At 37.8% G+C, this 20,289-nt stretch overlaps 1 long non-coding RNA gene across 1 annotated transcript; it reads left to right on the top strand.

Moving 5' to 3' along the window:
- LOC110269792 lies at nucleotides 18,949–19,436 on the top strand. The gene is made up of 3 exons (XR_002358552.1): nucleotides 18,949–19,033; nucleotides 19,216–19,301; nucleotides 19,385–19,436. It is a non-coding gene; the product is annotated as an uncharacterized LOC110269792 (long non-coding RNA).

The raw sequence follows: 20,289 nt of genomic DNA on the forward strand, positions 1-20,289 counted from the left end.
AAATGGGGAATTCATTGGGCTTAGGAGATGTTGCATTCTCCGGATCAAGTTCATTTTCATCTCTTCCTTAATCAATGCGTTCATTGATCTCCTTGGCAATCTTAAGTGATCGAATTACAATTCCTTGTAATTCAATCTCTCAAATCTTGATCAATAGCCAATTCTTTGGTCAATTTCTCATGAGAAGAGATAAAGTATGGTCACTGATTATACCACATGCATTCCCAAATCAAGTGTTGGTAGAATTATAGTCACCATATCCATCTAACCCCAATTTGGTCCAACATGAGAAAGCATTTCTAGCATGATCTCTTCATTCCTCTTCCAAGGTTCAGAAGAGATCCAAGTATGAATAGCTTCTTTTCCAGGATAACTATCCAATTGGATGAAGATTGAAAGCTTTCTAGTAAAATCAAGAGAAAAGATAGAAGAAGAATAATGAAAACTAATATTGATCCATCAAATTACAACAGAGCTCCCTAATCCAATGAAAGGGGTTTAGTTGTTCATAGCTCTGGAAATCAAAAACAAAGATGGAAAACACATTATGAAAAGTAAAACTAGAAGTGCAGAGAAAGTAAAATTATATAGAGAGTAGTTCTCCAATTTCCAACTCCCCAAAAAGCTCCTTTCTAATTCAAAACTACCCCTATATATACTACTCTTCTGATCTTCTAGTTGGTTCTTCAATTCTTGGATATGGGCCTTTGGATCTTGAGTTTGAAGCTGTTATCCTCTTCAGTGGGCTTAGCTTTACTTGCAGAGAGAAAGTGTGAAGTACGCAGGGTATTTAGCTCAGGACGTTAGTGGTGCTAACGTTAAGTGAGAGTGTGGGTTCGAGAACGTTAGTGACAATCACCTTTTTCACTAACGTTCCTCACCCAGGGATGATCCACGTTAACTTCAACGTTAGTGGCACCAACGTGACCACTAACGTTGCCTCTTGGTCCTTCGCACACCTTATTGGAACTCACATTTTCCAGTAATGTTGAGAGTCCTCCCTTCCCCCTAAGTTAGAGTCCACGTTAACTTAGTTAACGTGGCTCTTAACGTAGGCTTGCCAATCCCACTAACGTTGCCTCTTGGTCCTTCGCACACCTTATTGGAACTCACATTTTCCAGTAATGTTGAGAGTCCTCCCTTCCCCCTAAGTTAGAGTCCACGTTAACTTAGTTAACGTGGCTCTTAACGTAGGCTTGCCAATCCCACTAACGTTGCCTCTTGGTCCTTCGCACACCTTATTGGAACTCACATTTTCCAGTAATGTTGAGAGTCCTCTACTCTTCTGATCTTCTAGTTGGTTCTTCAATTCTTGGATATGGGCCTTTGGATCTTGAGTTTGAAGCTGTTATCCTCTTCAGTGGGCTTAGCTTTACTTGCAGAGAGAAAGTGTGAAGTACGCAGGGTATTTAGCTCAGGACGTTAGTGGTGCTACCTTTGTCACTAACGTTCCAAGGTGCCCCTACTTCCCACGTTAGAGTCCACGTTAACTAAGTTAACGTGGCTTCTAACGTGGTAATGATAGCCATCTCCAACGTTAGTGACAAAGGTGAGTGTCACTAATGTTGGCTCATCATCTCCTTTATCCACGTTAGCTTCCACGTTAACTAAGTTAACGTTGGAGCTAACGTTGCTCATAGTGACTTGTGGTGGTACATCCCAACGTTAGTGACAAAGGTAAGTGTCACTAATGTTGGCGATCATTTGCTTTCTCCATGTTAGCTTCCACGTTAACTAAGTTAGTTAACGTGGTAACTAACGTGGCTTATTGTGGCTTGGCCAACGTTAGTGACAAAGGTGAGTGTCACTAACGTTGGCTTCTCTTTTGCTTCCCAACGTTAGAGTCCACGTTAACTGAGTTAACATAGCTCTTAACGTGGCCACTTATGAGCTTGGTCCAACGTTAGTGACAAAGGTGAGTGTCACTAACGTTGGCCTTATCTCTTTCTTCCACGTTAGAGTTCACGTTAACTTAGTTAACGTGGCTTTTATGGCTTTCGAGGACATTATTGGCGATTACTTTTCCCATTAACGTTGCAAGCTAGCTCCCATTCCACGTTAGTGGTGACGTTAGTTAGACTAACGTGGCTGCTAACGTGGTTCTTCCTTGCTTCCTTTGTCCTGAAATCAAACAATAAAGTGCATCAAAGTTCTAATCCAAGTCATGAGACATGCATCATCCAATTTGTCATATAATTCATGCAAAATTCTCATGAAATCATGTAAAGTGCACCATGTTTGCTTGAATCAAGATGTAAGTGAAATTTTACCCAAAACATGCTTATTTCCTAAGAAAATGCATGAAACTACCCTAAAACAGTAAAGAAAAGGTCAGTGAAACTTGCCAAAATGCCCTGGCATCAGTTAGTGGTCACGTTAATTAGATTAACGTGGCTATTAATGTGGCTCTTCCTTGCTTTCTTTGTCCTGAAATCAAGCAAATAAAGTGCATCAAAGCTCTAATCCAAGTTATGAGACATGCATTATCCAATTTGTCATTCAATTCATGCATAATGCTCATAAAATCACATGAAATTCACAATGTTTGCTTGAATCAAGATGTAAGTGATTATCTACCCAAAACTTGCTTATTAACTAAGGAAATGCATGAAACTACCCTAAAACAGTAAAGAAAAGGTCAGTAAAACTGGTCAAAATGCCCTGGCATCACAACACCAAACTTAAAGCTTGCTTGTCCCTAAGCAAGTACTGAAACATGAGAATGATGAATGAAATGACAAGAGAAATGAGTCATTATTGTGGAAGTCATGTCCTTGGTTTTATGGGGTTTCATGCATAGCAACTTAGGTTCATTCCTTCATTGGCTTTCAGACCTTTACCATGCCCTGGAATACTTACTTGATTGCACCCTATGAGACTTTTATTCATTAATCCCTTTGTCTTTTCAGGGTTTGATTGTGTTCTTTAGACTAGGTACTTTGTAAGGGGGCGACTCTTTAAGATAAGCTTTCAGCCAGCACTCCCGAACCAGTTGGTTCAAGGTGCTAGGTGTTAAGACACTCCTAAGGACTTACTCCCTCAAGTCTCTTTCCCCCATACATTCACACCACAGGCACATGGTTTGTTATTTTTCTTCTTGAGACCTTGGTGTCCAGCACCTCTTTGGATTACTAAGTGTTCTGTAGTAAGGGTTACTCTTGATAGTGGACTTTCAGCTGATAATCCCGGGTTAGTTAACCCAAGTTACCAAGTGATAAGGCACCCCTGAGAGCTTATTCATCCAAGTATATTCTTTGCACAGGAGCACCACAGACACATGCCTTAAGATCCAACCCTTGGTGCCTAGCCTTATTTCTTACTCTTTTTCTTTATTTCTCAACTTTCATTTTTCTTTCCCCTTTTTCTTATTAGGATCTTGTTATTTAGCTAGTCTCATGGGGTGTGTTTCAAGAATATGATTCAGGACAGATAGTTGCCTTCCTACCTTGTTGGTGAACCAACTTAGCTAAGTAATTACTACACCACAAGCTTAAGAACTTACTCCACAAATTGAACCTCACTCTGGTCTTTCATAACATCTCTTTTTATTTGACTTAAAAGGACAAGCATACAAGTAGGCAAGGTGAAGATGCAGTAGATAATTTGGCACAGCACGCATAGACCTAAGCAATGAAAACTTAAAGGCAGAATTGAAAATCCTAAACTACCATGGAAGCATGTTCTATTTCATACATGATTTTCCTTATTTAAAACTTGAAAAAGATGGAACAAAGGGGGAACTCCACCACCTTTTACTCACGGGGGTGCCCATGCTCTCCCTCTTGTTTGTCCTCTTTGTATCCACTTGTGTTTCCTTGTATCCGTGCCAGTCTGGCTTTTTTTTCACTCCTCAAGTGTCTTCCTTACTGATTCATGACTCTTTTCTACCCTCTCTCTTTCTTCTCGCGCTAAGTCATCTTTCACCTCTTCATATCTTGTGATTCCCGGATGCAATATAGGCAGTTGTCCAACTAAGTACCCGAGCCTGGCTTGAGTGTTCACATGATGTCCAGTCTCGTTCATGTAAACTCTCTCTGCGAACGCTCTGTATTCGTCAAAGAGTTCTTCCTCTTCCAATTGTTTCCGATGCATTTCATGTATGTGTGCACCTTGATGTGCTTGGATGTTGATTAGCTTTTGGATGGCTTCTTGTTGTTGATCCTGCCTTTGCTCTATCCTGTGGAAGGATTCACCCCATTGTTTCCCTTGTTCCAGTTGCTATTCCATTATTTGCTTTTGCCACTCCCCCTGTTGATTCATCCATCTATAGAGTGATTCTTCTTGACGATCCATCAACTGTAGTTGAAGCTCTTTCTGTGCCCCTTGATTTTCCAAGTATTGTCTAGATAAGCCATCAATGGCTTCCTGTAGTTAGTACATGTCCAGAGGGGCTTGCTCCTCTAGGTTTTGTCCTTCTACCACTTGCTGGGCTTGCCTCTTTCTTGGCTTTCGTTGAGGTAGGGGAGATGCAACAGCATGCATCCGTCGAACAGTAATTGGGATGCCCACTTTTATCCACTCGGGGTTCTCATCCTCGAACACCACCCCAGCCTTGTCACACAGATGGAAAATAGTGTTGGGGTAGCCCAACCTTCCTCCAGAATCGCTTTTCTCAGCCATCTTCCTAATGCCCTGGGCTATGAGTTCATGAACCTTGATCTCTCCCCCTTTAAGTATACATTGCACCATTGTTGCTCTCTTAAGGTTCACCTCTGAGTTATTCCCGGCGGGGAGGATGGATCTCCTTACAATTTTGAACCACCCCTTTGCTTTAGGAGTGAGGTCCCCTCTCTTGATAAACTTGGGCTTCCCTTGAGGGTCTCGTACCCAATCAGCCCCTTGTACGCAAATATCTTGCACAATCTGGTTATGATCGGGGACTGCTATCTATTCTGGAGTGATAGCTTTCTTCTGCAAATGGTATGGTTCGTAGCTTTAACACCCTCATGATGCTCATAGGACTGAAATCCACGGTCACCCCTCTTACAAAGCTTATATAGGAGTCATCTGCCTTATCATACCTGACAGCATTTGCATAAAACTCTCTTACAAGAGTTGCGTTTACTTTTATGACTGGATCAAGGAGCTCCCATCTTCTCTTTTCCACCTTTTCTGTAATTTTGGGGCACTCAGTTTTTCTGACTTGAAAGCCTAGCTCATATATGATCTCCTTATCAACCATCCACCCGAATTGCAATGCATGGTGAAAGGTTCTAAACTTCTTCTCATCGAAAGGGCGTTGCTCCATAGGCTCCTTTTCCTTTCGCCTTTTGGAGCTTGATGATGCCATAAGTGATTTTTGAGATGTGAAGGTGTTGAGAATTATGGACTTCGTCCGGTTAAGATGGGGTGTAGTTACGGGAGTGGATGAGAGTTGGGTTCCGAGAGTGGGAGGCGTAAAGAATGGGTTTGGAATTTGAAGGGGGGTATGGAATAAGAACCACTTATATAGGGAGGTGGTGAGTGAATGAAAGGTGTGGATTGATGGTGTGGGTGTATGATGAACGGATGGGGTTTAGCATGGGATGAGCACAAGGATCATCAACTTTATGATGGGGTTGGTTCAATTTCCAAGCGTGTCATCCTTTCAATGTTGCATGGCAACATTTCCCAATGCATTCCCCTTGAAGACACATGTATAATCCTCTCCTTTTGAAGTGGCCGAACCCTTCCTCTTTCAATTGTCCCATCAATTTTCCTACAAAATAAAAGGAATGTGATTAATAAATTTGTGGATAGTGGCGGCAAAATTTAAAACAAAATGGGATAACTACTTTTTAAAGTTTTTTTTTGTTTCTAACTAACTAAGTGCTGTTCATGACTGCAAACCAACTGTCTATTTAATTGTCCATGTATGCAACATTGGTGACACCAAACTTAGTTTGTGGCCATATGGTGTACAAAGTTTTGTTCAAGGTTTTAAGAGTGACATGATATGAATTGCATTCATGTCCTCTTAGTGTGCCTTGAACACCAAACTTGTTCTTCACTATATGTTGCATAAAAGGATTCGTTCAAGTATATGTCAATGTTGAATTAGAATTCATGAACCTTGCATTATTAACTACTTTAAAAGCATATAAAACATGGGTTGCCTCCCATGAAGCGCTTCTTTAGCATCACTAGCTTGATGTTCTGACTTTGTCAGGGTGGTTGGTAATGCTTCAAATCTTCCCCCCTCGCAGTAAATCTATCTCCATTGACTTCATCAAGGATCTCCACATGTTCTAAGGAGAGAATCCTGTTGATGGTGAAAACTTTAGGTAACTGAGATGGGATGGTGGGGAGATGAGGTGGGATAACTGGGAAATAAGCTGAGATCACTTTATCCCCTGGAGAGAAGTCCTCTTTAGGGATCTTTTTATTCCTCCACCTCCTTGGTTCCTTCTTCTTTGTTCCTTTTGATGTTGCCCTGCTCTTTGTGACCTCTTTTTCCAAGGAAATTTTGTTGCTGGTCTCATATGACTCTGGTGGTTTAGGTTCCTCCTGGTTTTCCTTTTGCTGTGACAACTGCTGACTGTCTTGTTCATCAACCAAAGGGATTCCCAGGTGTACAGCTTGTGCTTCAATGCTTGTTTTTTCCACCAGTGCTTTGTTGTCCTCTTCCCTTGGTTCCTTGCTTTCTTGATCTGCTTCTTGTGAGGGTTTGAAGACATTGAATGCGAGTTGTTCATCATGTATCCTCAGTATTAGCTCTCCTCGCTCCACATCTATGAGCGCTCTGGCTGTAGCTAGGAATGGTCTTCCCAATATGATTGGGTCAAAGTCTGTGGGAAGGAAGTAGTTCCCAACCTTCACCAACGCGTTTTCAACCACTCCTACTGCTTGTTTTTGAGTTTTGTCAGCCAGCCTGATGACTACGTCTGTGGGCATTAGCTCATTAATCTCTTCCATTTCCAATATGACAAAGTCTGTGGGAAGGAAGTAGTTCCCAACCTTCACCAACACGTTTTCAACCACTCCTACTGCTTGTTTTTGAGTTTTGTCAGCCAGCCTGATGACTACGTCTGTGGGCATTAGCTCATTAATCTTCAGCTTCTTCATAAGGGATAAAGGCATTAAGTTGATGCTTGCTCCCAGGTCACAGAGTCCTTTGTCAAACATTGTTTCTCCTATGGCACAGGGGATGTGAAAACTCCCTGGGTCCTTCCTTTTTGTAGGCAATTCTGGTTGAATGAGAGTACTGCACTCCTTATTCATCACTATTGTTTGCCCTCCTTTGAGTGAGCTTTTCCTGGTCAGCAGCTCTTTCATATACTTAATGTATGAAGGAATTTGTTGGAGAGCCTTGATGAATGGTATGTTTACATGGAGAGATGCGAACATATCAAGGAACTTTGAGTATATTCTTTTTTCTACACCTCCCTTGAGTCTTTGGGGAAAAGATGCATAGAGTTTCAGCATCTCCTTCTGTATAATTGTGGTTTCTTGGTGACCCTCTTCCTGCTTCTCTGCTGAAGTATCTCCAGAGTGTTCGAAGGGTTTGTTTAGCTCTTCCTCAGTCCCCTTATCACTTATAGTGACCATCTTGCATTCTTCCCATCTTACTTTCTTTGCTTCACCTCTTGGATTTTTCTCTGTGTCACTTGGGAAGCTGTCAGTAGGTTTGAGAATCTTCTCAGAGAGGTATCCCACTTGAAATTCTAGCCTCTGAATGGTGTCTCCCTAGTTTTTTATATTAGCTCGTACCTCCTCCTTGAACACCTTATTCTCTTGGAGTTCCTTACATATGCCTTCAAGTAGGGTCTCAATCCTTGAGAGTCTATCTTCGGATGATGGTGGGTTGGAGTTGGAGGGATGAGAATGGCCATTTTGGTTTTGATATGGATGTTGAGAGGTGTTGTTAGGTGGGTGCTGATATGATCTCTGTGTGGGATGTTGGTGAGCTGCATTGTTGTTGGGGTTGTGACGTCTCTGATCTTGGCCTTGATCTTGTTGATTTCCCTACCCAAAGTTTGGGTGGTTCCTCCAAACAGGATTATAAGTTTTGGAGTATGGATCATGAGTCTGCCTAGGTGAGTTTCCAATGTAGTTGGCTTGTTCCTGCTCACCCTCTGCTTCTGCACTAACTCCTTCTTAGGTTGCTGATGAGGTGGTGGTTGCTGCTACTTGGTTCCTCTCCATCTTCTTGGTAAGGTCAGCCAACTACTTGGTAATCAGCTTGTTCTGGGCCAGCAATGCATCCACGTTATTTAGCTCTATTACTCCTCTAGTGTTGCCTCTTTCAGAAGCATAGAAGTAGTCATTCTCCGCTACAGTCTCAATGACATCTATGGCTTATTCAATGGTCTTCTTCTTGTTCAGAGATCCCCAGATGAGTGGTCCACTGCCTTCTTTGATTCGTAAGAAAGACCCTCATAAAAAATGTGTAACTGCACCCATTCATTGAACATATCTGGCGGGCACCTTCTTGTCAAGTCCTTAAGCCTCTCCCATGCTTCATATAGAGTCTCACCATCTTGTTGCCTGAAGGTTTGTACCTCAGCTCTCAACCTGTTGATTCTTTGAGGAGGGTAGAATATCGCCAAGAATTTGTTCACCACATCTTCCCAGGTTGTTAAACTCTCCTTCGGGAAGGATTCCAGCCATTTGGATGCTTTGTCCTTGAGTGAGAAGGGAAACAGAAGTAGTCTATAGGTGTCAGGGTGAACACCATTAGACTTCACAGTATCACATATCCTCAGGAATGTGGTTAGATGTTGATTGGGGTCTTCTTGGACACTTCCTCCGAATGAACAGTTGTTCTGAACAAGGGTGATGAGCTATGGCTTTAGTTCAAAGTTATTGGCATGTATGGTTGGCTTTTGGATGCTACTTCCACAGTTTCCTGGGTTTGGATTGATATAAGAGCCTAGAACTCTTCTCTCTTGTCCAGCATGATGCACTGGAACTTCTCTGCCATGGTTGTGAGCCTCTTCTTCATGATGGTTCTCCATATTCTCATCCATGTCGGGTTCAAAGTACTCTTCCTCTTCTTCAGCACCAATGACTCTCTTTCTTCTTGCTTCCTTCCTTAATCTAAGGAAGGTCCTCTCAGGTTCAGAATCAATAAAAGTTGAAGCCCCGCTTCTTCTACCTGTCATACAACCAATAAGGCCAAAGTAAAAGGGAGATAGAGATTATTCTTGTTAAAAATGTTGTTAGTGTGAGTGATGCAATATATCAAACAGTTAGTGGATTAGTGAACTAAATTGTAACAAATACGAGAACACCACAAACGGGTAGGGGTAAAGGGAAGAAAATAACTAAAACTGAAAGTAAATTACTCAAACAGAATTTAAATCAAACAAACGAAAAATGCTCAATCTATTTATCCACCAATTTAATCATTGTTGATACAAAATCAATCCCCGGCAATGGCGCATAAACTTGATGCACGGAAAATTTGTCTCTCAACAAATTTCCCTTCTGCAAGTATACCGAATTGTTGTCAAGTAAAAACTCACAATAGAGTGAGGTCGAATCCCACAGGGATTGATTGGTCAAGCAACTTTAATCAGAGGAATGTTCTAGTTGAGCTAAGCAGAAGTTGATTTGAGAGTTGCAGGAAATTAAATGGCGGGAAAGTAAATAGCAAAAAAATGTAAATACTGGAAATAAAGAGCTGAATGTAAATAGCAGAAAGTGAATTGCAGAATCTTAAATGGGGAATTAGGGAGATGAGCATAAAAGTAAATGGAAAAAATTAAAGAGAATGGGTAAGATTAGGAATGGGGAGTTCATTGGGTTCAGGAGATGTTGTATTCTCCGGATCAAGTTCATTTTCATCTCTTCCTCAATCAATGCATTCATTGATCTCCTTGGCAATCTTAATTGATTGAATTCCAATTCCTTGGTAATTCAATCTCTCAAATCTTGATCAATAGCCAATTTCTTGGTCTAATTGCTCATGAGAAGAGATGAAGTGTGGTCACTGATTATACCACATGTATTCCCAAATCAAAGTGTTGGTAGGATTATATGTCACTATATCCACCCAAACCCTAATTTGGTCCAACATGAGAAAGTATTTCTAGCATGATCTCTTCATTCCTCTTCCAAGGTTCCGAAGAGATCCAAGTATGAATAGCTTCTTTTCCAAGACAACTACCCAATTGGATGAAGATTGAAAGCTTTCTAGTAAAATCAAGAGAAAAGAAAGAAGAAGAATAATGAAAACTATTATTGATCTATCAAATTACAACAGAGCTCCATAACCCAATGAAAGGGGTTTAGTTGTTCATAGCTCTGGGAATGAAAGGCAAAGATGGAAAATACATTCTGCTAGTAAAACTAAAAGTTGCAGAGAAAGTAAAATTATACAGAGAGTAGTTCTCCCAATGCCCAAAAGCTCCTTCTTTAGTTCAAAACTACTCCTATATATACTACTCTTTTGATCTTCTAGTTGGCTCTTCAAGTCTTTGGATATGCACCTTTGGATCTTGAGTTGAAGCAGTTTGAAATCTTCAGTGGGCTCATCTTTACTTGCAGAAAAAGTGTGAAGTAGGCATGGACTTTAGCTAGGACGCTAGTGGTGTTAACGTTAAGTGAAAATGTGGGTTCGAGAATGTTAGTGGCGATCACCTTTTTCACTAATGTTCCTAGCCCAAGATGGTTCACGTTAAGTTCAACGTTAGTGGCACTAACGTGACCACTAATGTTGCCTCTTGGTCCATCGCAAGCGTTATTGGCGTTTACCTTTGCCAATAACGTTGCTCTTAGCCCCCCTTTTCTCACGTAAGAGTCCACGTTAGTATAACTAACGTGGCTCTTAACGTGGGCATGCCTTAGCCTCGAGAGCGTTAGTGACACTTACCTTTGTCACTAACGCTCCAAATGCCACTTCTCACGTTAGTACCTCACATTAATTGTCTTAACGTGGCCACTAACGTGGTGGTGATTGCCATCTCCAATGTTAGTGACAAAGGTGAGTGTCACTAATGTTGGCTCATCATTTCTTTCCTCCACGTTAGCTTCCACGTTAATGCAATTAACGTGGCAACTAACGTGGCTCATAGTGGCTTGGTCCAACGTTAGTGACAAAGGTGAGTGTCACTAACGTTGGCGACTCCTTGCTCCTCCCACGTTAGAGTTCACGTTAACTGAGTTAACGTGACTCTTAATGTGGCCAATTGGGCTTAGTCCAACGTTAGTGACAAAGGTGAGTGTCACTAACGTTGGCATTGTCTTTCCTTTCCACGTTAGAGTTCACGTTAACTGAGTTAACGTGACTCTTAACGTGGCCAATTGCCAATTTGGAGCGTTAGTGGTATTCACTTTTACCACTAACGCTGGAGCTCCCTTTTTCTCCATGTTAACTACCACGTTAATATAGTTAACGTGGCAATTAACATGGGCCATGATAGTTTCGAAGGCGTTATTGGCAATCACTTTTCTCATTAACGTTGCAAGTTTATTCCCATCCCACGTTAGTGGTCACATTAATTAGATTAACGTAGTTGCTAATGTGGCTCTTCCTTGCTTTCTTTGTCCTGAAATCAAGCAAATAAAGTGAATCAAAGCTCTAATCCAAGTTATGAGACATGCATTATCCAATTTGTCATTCAATTCATGCATAATGCTCATAAAATCACATGAAATTCACAATGTTTGCTTGAATTAAGATGTAAGTGATTATCTACCCAAAACTTGCTTATTAACTAAGGAAATGCATGAAACTACCCTAAAATAGTAAAGAAAAGGTCAGTGAAACTGGCCAAAATGCCCTGGCATCATAATGTCTTCTGGATTGTTTTCCTTGTGATTTTAAGAAACAATACAGGAATTTTGGCATGCCCCTTCATGCTATCGAAGGACAACATTGAGCTACAATTTGACACAAATCACTTAGCTATATGAAAAATTAAAGCAGCTCTATTTTTGTTTGAAAGCCCTAGGAAGTCTTCTGAATGAAATTCAATTGATGTCTCTGTGAGTTGGTGACATCACTTCAACCTTCCCCCAAAAATATAACTTTTTCGGCATGCTAATATTTTCGTAAGATGAAACTAATCCATTGTTTTTTATTCCACAAGTCACTTTCTGTTAACAAATCTTTTGTTGGAGACTATGAAGAAGACATCACACGAAAGTAAGAAAGAAGGAAGAATTGTTAATCTCTCCTCAGAGGCTCACCATTTTTCATATTCTGAATGAATTTGTTTTGACAAAATTAATGACGAATCAAGGTAATATAGAACCTGAATTAAAATTATACTAAGTCATTTTTTATCTGTCTCTTTCTATGTTTTGTGAAAGAGGAATTTATTGAGAAGTATTATGCAAGAGACTTAATTTCATTTCCATACGCAATTCAGCAATAATACATTTTTACAAAATAGTATATTTATATAATACTAAATATTAGTGGCATAAAGATAGCAAATATAGTTTCAAATGAAGACATCATCATTGAAATATCCACCATATACATTTTCCATTCCAATGGTGCTGAAAACAAGACCTACTAATAGGATTTTGATGCATGTGATATGCTTGCTTCCTTGTGTATGGTGAAGACGATAGCTCACTTTAGATGTTTGTGGAATCAAACATGAGTACATGATTCCTACAGTTTGATCAACTTGATAGTTATGTTTATTTAATTGTTTCTGCCTTTTGTGTATATGTATCTTAATATGTTTTGTATTTTTAGATTTACATGTATATGTATCTTAATATGTATCTTATACCCTTCAAGTGCTGTTGTCTGATTTGATTCCGATCTTATCTAGAGCTTGCCAAGGCAGAGGTGCCGAACCATGGGTCATGGCTAACAGACTTACATTGGTCATAGAATGTGGAATAGTTTTCCTTAGCTGAACGAATCTATCACTATTAGTTGCATATTTTCATTTCCTTTTGGCATTTGGTTCTTGTTTCATATGTTTTGCTCTTTCCTTTATGATTTCCAGCTCAAATGAACATTCATAAAAGAAATCCAGAGATATGCCTGAGCAGGTTGCAAGACAAGGAGAACTCACTGACTATAAAATTTCATGCCTCCTCATTGCTGCCAAGGATGATTTAACCCCATATCCAAAGGGCAATACAAGATTCAGTTAAGGTATTATTGCATTTTTAAGTGATCAGTTCAATAATACCATATCATTGAATAAATGAATATATATAATTTATGCATAGTTCCATATCTAACCTGAGTAAGGTTGATCACAGGCGACTCAGGAATTAAGAATAGAGGGATTTTGGAAAACTTCCTTATTCTGTGCTCAGTTTGGAAAACCTCCGTTATTTTGTGCTCATTTTGGCAATATTAGATTCAAATGTTGTCTGATTTAGCCATTGATGATAATATAGCTTCATAAAATTCCAGCTCTTAGAAACCGCTGCTGACGTTGAAGAAAAATGCAGCTTCAAGGTAATGTTTCTTGTTGCATCATTCCATCCTTCATTTCAAAATTTTAATTTTAATCTTTTAATCTAACATGTCCAAATTGATGAGAAAAATTCAGGATGTGCAGGACTGTTCAAAATAAACTAATGAAGATATATATAGTCCTGCAAATTCTCTCAAAATTGAATTTGGAAGTCATTCATGTCTCTAATCTTACACATGAGAAGAAAGTTGAACATATATGACACAAGTTGCTTTGGTTTCAAAAGGTTGTTTAAAGGAAACTATATCCAACTTTGGCCACTATTATGTTTATGAAAATATATTTCATATTTTATTTTATGTGATCTTCTATTACCAGAATAGCACAATAAATGTAACTTAGAGGTATATGTCATAATTATTGTTCATGAATAATAGTATTTTGACTGTGAATCTGGTATCCTTGAAATTCAGATTGAATCACATGGGGCAGCTAGTACACTGCATACACTATGGAAAATCAAAATAAAGCAAAAGATTTATCTATAACGCGTAGCTTTCTAATCTCTCAACATGTCTGAAAGGGAAAATCCTCTGTAAAGATCATGAGCTTTACACCAAATAGATGCTAAAAGTTTCCTATCTCGTACATCTATTTCTTCCCTCCTAAGAATATTTTATTGTTTATCCAAAATGATTGATTAGGCACTACATAATACTTGGTCACTGAAACTTCAAAAACATCTTAGCTATCTATCATGGCTTTAATTTTATCATCTGAATTATTTTGTATTGATTGTAATTGTTTTCCTCAATTTTGCTTTTTCTTCTTATATAGGTTGGAGCGCAAGACTGTGAAGAGGAAACGAGATTTTGCTTTAAGTAAGATGCATCCAATACCCTAAAAGTGAAGAATAACAGAAAGGTTTAGGTTTAGCCTTGGTTTCAGTTTTCACTGTTTCTTTTCAGGTTGATAGTTGATCCTTCATCATCACATTTCACTTATTTCTTCATGAAATATTTTATATAACTAAATAAATAAATATGTGTAATTGGTTTAACATGGAGTTGGCTACCAAGGTATTGCAGTTAACACAGAAACTATCTTGGTTTGACTTTTGGAAGCATCTTATGCACACCGAAACTGTCTATTTCAATCAGAATGAAATATTTCCTAGATTTGAGCTTTCCTTCAATTGCTTTCTTTCTATTGCAGCTCAAGCGGGTCATGGAATCAGATTCTGCGTTAACGGAGGACTTGATAGCTTACAACATCATTCCCTTAGATGCTGCATCTTCAACAAATGCTATTGTTTCTTTCCCTGAGGTCATTGATTTTCTTTGTTCTAAATCGCCATTATTTGTGAATTCGTGTCTGTTTATTACCTAAAGAAATTTTTTTACTAGGTTCAAGTAGTAGTGTCGGCCTTAAGATATTTTTTTGGCTTGCCAGAGTTGCCTAGGGAAGCCTTCAGTTCTTCTACCAGGAATGCTGACATGCTTGACTTTTTGTAGTATACTTTTGGATTTTAGGTATCAGGGATTCTATGTGATTCCAAGTCGAGATTGATATGCTTCTCTGGAATTCTGCTACTTTACTCAGTTTTGTTGAGGCATGCTTCTTTCTGTGTGATCTTTCAGGTCGCCATTGTTGTTGGAGGTCGGAATTTCTTCTGTGGGGATGCATGGGTAGCTGCAACAGGATTAGAAAGATGTACTGCATACCAAGTTGGGTAAGGTTAACTATACTAAACAACTATTTGTATACGTTTTGTCCCATTTGCTGCTGGCAATTTGCATAAACCCATTCTTCACCTTCCTTGAGTTGCCACTTGCCAGGATATTACAATTTTGTGATGAATAAATCTCTATTATGTAATTTGTAAAATAATTAGTTCTTTTATTACAATTCAAGCTATCAAAATATGTTGTTTTATCTGGTTTATGCCTTTTATCTTTCAGAGAGCTGGTATCAAAAGGAGTCACTCCTATGGACATGACAGCACTGAAATTCTGTGAGGAAAATGCTATTCCTGATTAGTATATTTTGGTCTACTTTGTAGGCTTTGGTGCATGAATTTTATTATTATGAAGAGTCAATACGTTGCTATTGTGATATACTTGTCTGTACCTTAATTCAGTTAATTATTACTCTCTCCATATAACATTGATTTATGGAATGGAGGGAGTAATAGTTACTGAAGTAACATAAAGTGGACCTTTCATTTCATTAAATATATTTGATAATATTTTTTGCCATTTACTTGCATAGTTGTGGTTTTCAATATATTGGAACCTGGGAACATATCAAAGGCTTTGTGTGGAGAACAAGTTGGAACACTAGTTGACCAAACTGGAGCAATAAGCTAACATTTAATTCAACCAAATTCAATTATATTAGTTAGCAAGCTGGAGTCGTTAAGTTGAGCACTGTGATGGTGCAATCAATGGAAACTGTGTTTTGGAGCTGAAATCTCAAGTTCCCTATCCCTAGGATTTGAGATGGTGTTGTATTTAAGTATGTATTTTTGTAGGAAAAAAAGAAAAGAAAAGAAAAAAGAATGCTTGTGTATATCATTCCTAGATGAATTGTAAAGTAGTATAGTAGTAGTAGGCTTCCTTTGTTAATAAATGTAAACATATTTGGAGTAATTTAATTCAAAATCCAACTTTATTATTTGCAAGTCATTATGGTTGGTAAAATCTTTAGTCCAAAGTATTAGCATAGAAATATTGTGTTTAATAATTTGGGTACTCATTAGTTGTAATTTGAAAGTTATGTTATATCTGAGCATGCCTGCCTTCATGATAGCTCATTATAAGACTGCATGATTTCGAAGTTGCATATGAAAGATTAAAAATAGTTTCGATGATGTTGCATCTAAGCTTAGTGGTTCCAATAAAGAAGTACTGAAAGAAACATAGTTAATGAATCAATATCTCCAAATTGTACAAGAACCCAATGCATTCCACCATTTTTTTATCGGTTATGTCTAAAAAACTACTGATGCAAAATTAATTCTAAAGCCCAAACTCATTTTTTAACAATGGAATTCCACAAAGCTCTCAAATTTTATAAAGAACACTTAAATTAACACCAATAAGCAAGCTGCAGTGAGACAATGCCATAGGAAGAGAAGCATAGAAATTTACTTACTTAAACTATTAATTCTACAATGACATCAATTATATATACCAGGTATTAAAAAGTGCTCTTAACACTTAAGCTATACCATCTTCAGTGGTGGGAATGGAAGGTGAAAGTGAATTTCTTGATTCATCACAGTCCTCTCCAAGGGGTGATTGCTCCACCCTGATCTCTTCGATCATCTTTGCAACTTCTGCTATCATTGGCCTCTTCTCCGGCTGTGACGCCACACAAGCCAACCCAACATGCAGCATTGAAACAGGCTCCTCCTCAATGTTCTTGTACCTCAATAACTCCTTATCAAACACCTCACCAGTTCACTCTTTCATAAGTGAATTAATGTATTCACATTATAACAGTAACAGTTAAGTTATTAAGGTATTAAAATTTACAATTCTGACCTACAATACAAGCATCCTGAAAACAAGAGGGCTAGATCATGCCAACAAGAACTTAAGAGAGGGGAAAATAATTCAGAATAAGGAGGAAGAGCAGATCAAATCCACCTGACAATATCCAACATCCTTAGAGGATGTGCAGGTGATATTGATTATTAAAAAACTAATGAAGATGTAAAAGCACAAGTTAGATATTACCTTGTCAAAATAAACACGCAATTTTTCTCTGTTCCCACCTCTCTCCTCATCTCTAAGTACATGGCTAATTTGGACAAGTATATCATAAGCCCTGTTCCTGGTTTTTTATTAACCTGCAAATATACTCTTCCAAATTTAGCACCACAGTAGCCTTATGAAGTTGAATTAAGAAACTATTTTTAGGTGAATCTGATGTCCTTGTTAAACAACTTCCCAAGTGCTCCATATTGAAAAACACATTGAAGAATGATCACCCACTGTTCATTGACATGACCAATCCAAGAACAGCCACAACATACTATTAAAAAAAAAGGACCGACTAGGTAGTAAAATGAAGAAATAAATACATTAACAGAACAAGATTTTATTCAAAATCAGCGTCAATAACACAATAAAAATAACGTCGACAACATTTGTAATGATACAGCCTTATGAAGCACCCCTTATTATATTTTATTTTATATTATTTTCTTTACACAATTGCATGATTCATGGAGGAAACTTAGCTTGTGATAACGTAATTAATTTCTTTTCAAGGATTTTGACTTTTTGCAATCAATTTTTGCTAGCTCTACCGAAACCAAATTTGTCTCACATGATTATTGGCTAGAATATGAATTCAGAAAGATATGGTGTAGCTGACCTAAGATTCTCTTTGAATTTTTTATTAAATGCCATATGTAAGCAATATGAAAGCACATAATTCTCCTAGATTTATTGATCTAAGAAATATTAATACTGCTTAAGGCTATTACTAAAACTTAGTATCTACACTATATGTTTATACTTTAATTTATCCCACCATTACACTTTAATTTATGCCATACAGGAAGATTGGGTGTTGTGTAGGATGTTCTACAAGAATAGAGAAGTTGGTGGCAAACCTAATAGCATGGGAAGCTGCTATGATGACACAGGCTCTTCATCTCTTCCAGCATTATTGGATTCTTACATCAGCTTTGACCAATAACAACAACCTCAAACCCATCATGCTGATGAGTATGAGCAAGTGCCCTGCTTCTCCATTTTCTCTTATACCTAAACAAGCCCTATTTTCAATGGGACCCCTTGCAATTTAATTTATTTGATAAAGTCTACCTTTCTCTTTTCTTATTTCCATTGAAATCAATAAAACAATCCCATATCCGGCAATTATTTAGATTAATATGTATGAATTTTTTCCCAAGGAGAAGGACTAAAACTTAAAACAATAGTTCTAATTTGGCCATTGCTTGTGATTTTACAACTAACAACATGTAAAGGAGATTAATAAAAAATAAAACACTTGAATAGATTAATTGTAAACTACTTCAAACTCATTTCTATATATAATAATAACAGAGCTTTCTTTGCATATGAGGACAACAACAGATGAATGTCAAAATTCTATTTGAGTTTGGATTTGGCCACAAGATACCTCAATAATTGCCAGCCTTCACAAAAAGGTTTAAGCAAAGTGCACGCACTTACATGCCTGTTACCAAAGCACAAAAGAAAACATATCAAACATAACAAATATAATAGTAAATAAACCAAGTCTATCACCTTTCTAATTATATAAGATAGAACAACATGATAACCTATATACACAATTCAAGAAGAGGAAGTTTCATAACATGGCTGGTACTTATGATTACAAAGATTATATTCAACTTTTCATGAAATTTACAAAACTATACATCTATCTTTGCATGTTTGAAATCAATTTTGTGAATTTTCATAAATAAACTAACTTATGATGTTGTTTTTGGACTCAAAACCTTGATTTAGTTAGTAATTCCAGCAATAAGAAAACTAGAATTCTTTTTGTAAGTTGAATGTTTCTAGCCTTTTCATAAGACGGACACATGAAGGTGCATCAAACATGATCCTATACTCATGATGTATTTTTTTTTCTCCGGGCATGAGAACTTGCAGATTTTAGAGAAGATGAAGCAATTGGTGTTATTCATCGAGCGAAATTTGAAAGATAAGGTAGTTCACTAGTTTGTCATATTCTTAGAGACAATCTTTTGTTATACCAACATTGATATCTTTAGTGTTTACTACAATTGCATTTGTCATTACATGACAGTAAGTTTTTTTAATGGACTTCAAGTGTTTCTCTGGCTAATGGGCTACTCAATGCACAAAGGTTTTTTCCTGTGCTAATCCAGGATGTTATTCGACTACCCTTTTTCTCCCAACCTGATAGTCCACTTATAGGAAATGGTTCCTTTAAGTCTTCAACATTAGTTCTAGGGTATGTTATTAGATTATAGTCCCTACCTGCTTTTGATTTTAGTGCCATTTTGTGTTGTGGTGATGACATTTGCTTATTGTCAGTATGAAAGAAGGATTTTATCTAGGTCCACCACCATTGGACAAAATCCTCAAGGTATCTTGTATTCTTGTGTGAGGCTGAAGAGGTATAGAAGCTGGTGCAAGACACAGCAAAACTTACCGAGAAGTTTAATGCTTCGGATTTCATTTGGTTCCTCAAGAACTGGGACTTGCAAGGTATTAGAAAAAGGGTTGAGGAGATTCGGAACAGGTTTGATTCCATGATGGAGAGAGTGATCAAGGAACATCAAGAGAAAAGAATGAAGAGGAAGAAAGAAGGAGGAAGGAGAAGATGGTGAAATCAAAGACCTACTTGATATATTATTGGACATACATGAAGATGATAACTCTGAGATACATTTGACTAAAGAGAACATTAAGGCCTTCATCTTGGTAAGTTTCATATATATATATAAGCATTAATTTTTAAACTTACCAGTTTCATTTTCATCAATATTGCAAGACATATTTATAGCAGGAACAGACACATAAGAGTTTCTTATAGCCTTTAGTATCATTGACCACAACGGAAATAGAAGGCCATTTGCATGTCCACACACATAAGATCTCAAGCAATAATGTTAATTTGGGAAAATTATTCAGAATCAGTCTCCAAAAGTTACTACATCTGTAAATATGATCCAAAAGCAATAACATGAAATCAGTGATCCAAATAAATATTAGAATCATCGATCAACAAGGGGCTTATTCAAATCAACTACAAAGTTCTGTGCCATTATCTTGGTATTGAATATGGACAAAGAGTTTGGGTTGAAATTTAGACCAGGGTTCAAATTTGGAAGGATTTGGTTTTGAAACTAAGGCACTTTGGAAAAAAAATTAAGAAAAACAGAGAATTGAAAAAGAGAGTGAAACATACTTTCTCTTCTTCCTCCAAACCACAAACC

The sequence above is a fragment of the Arachis ipaensis genome, chromosome B03 (assembly GCF_000816755.2).
Source record: "Arachis ipaensis cultivar K30076 chromosome B03, Araip1.1, whole genome shotgun sequence".
Classification (NCBI taxonomy): Eukaryota; Viridiplantae; Streptophyta; class Magnoliopsida; order Fabales; family Fabaceae; genus Arachis; species Arachis ipaensis.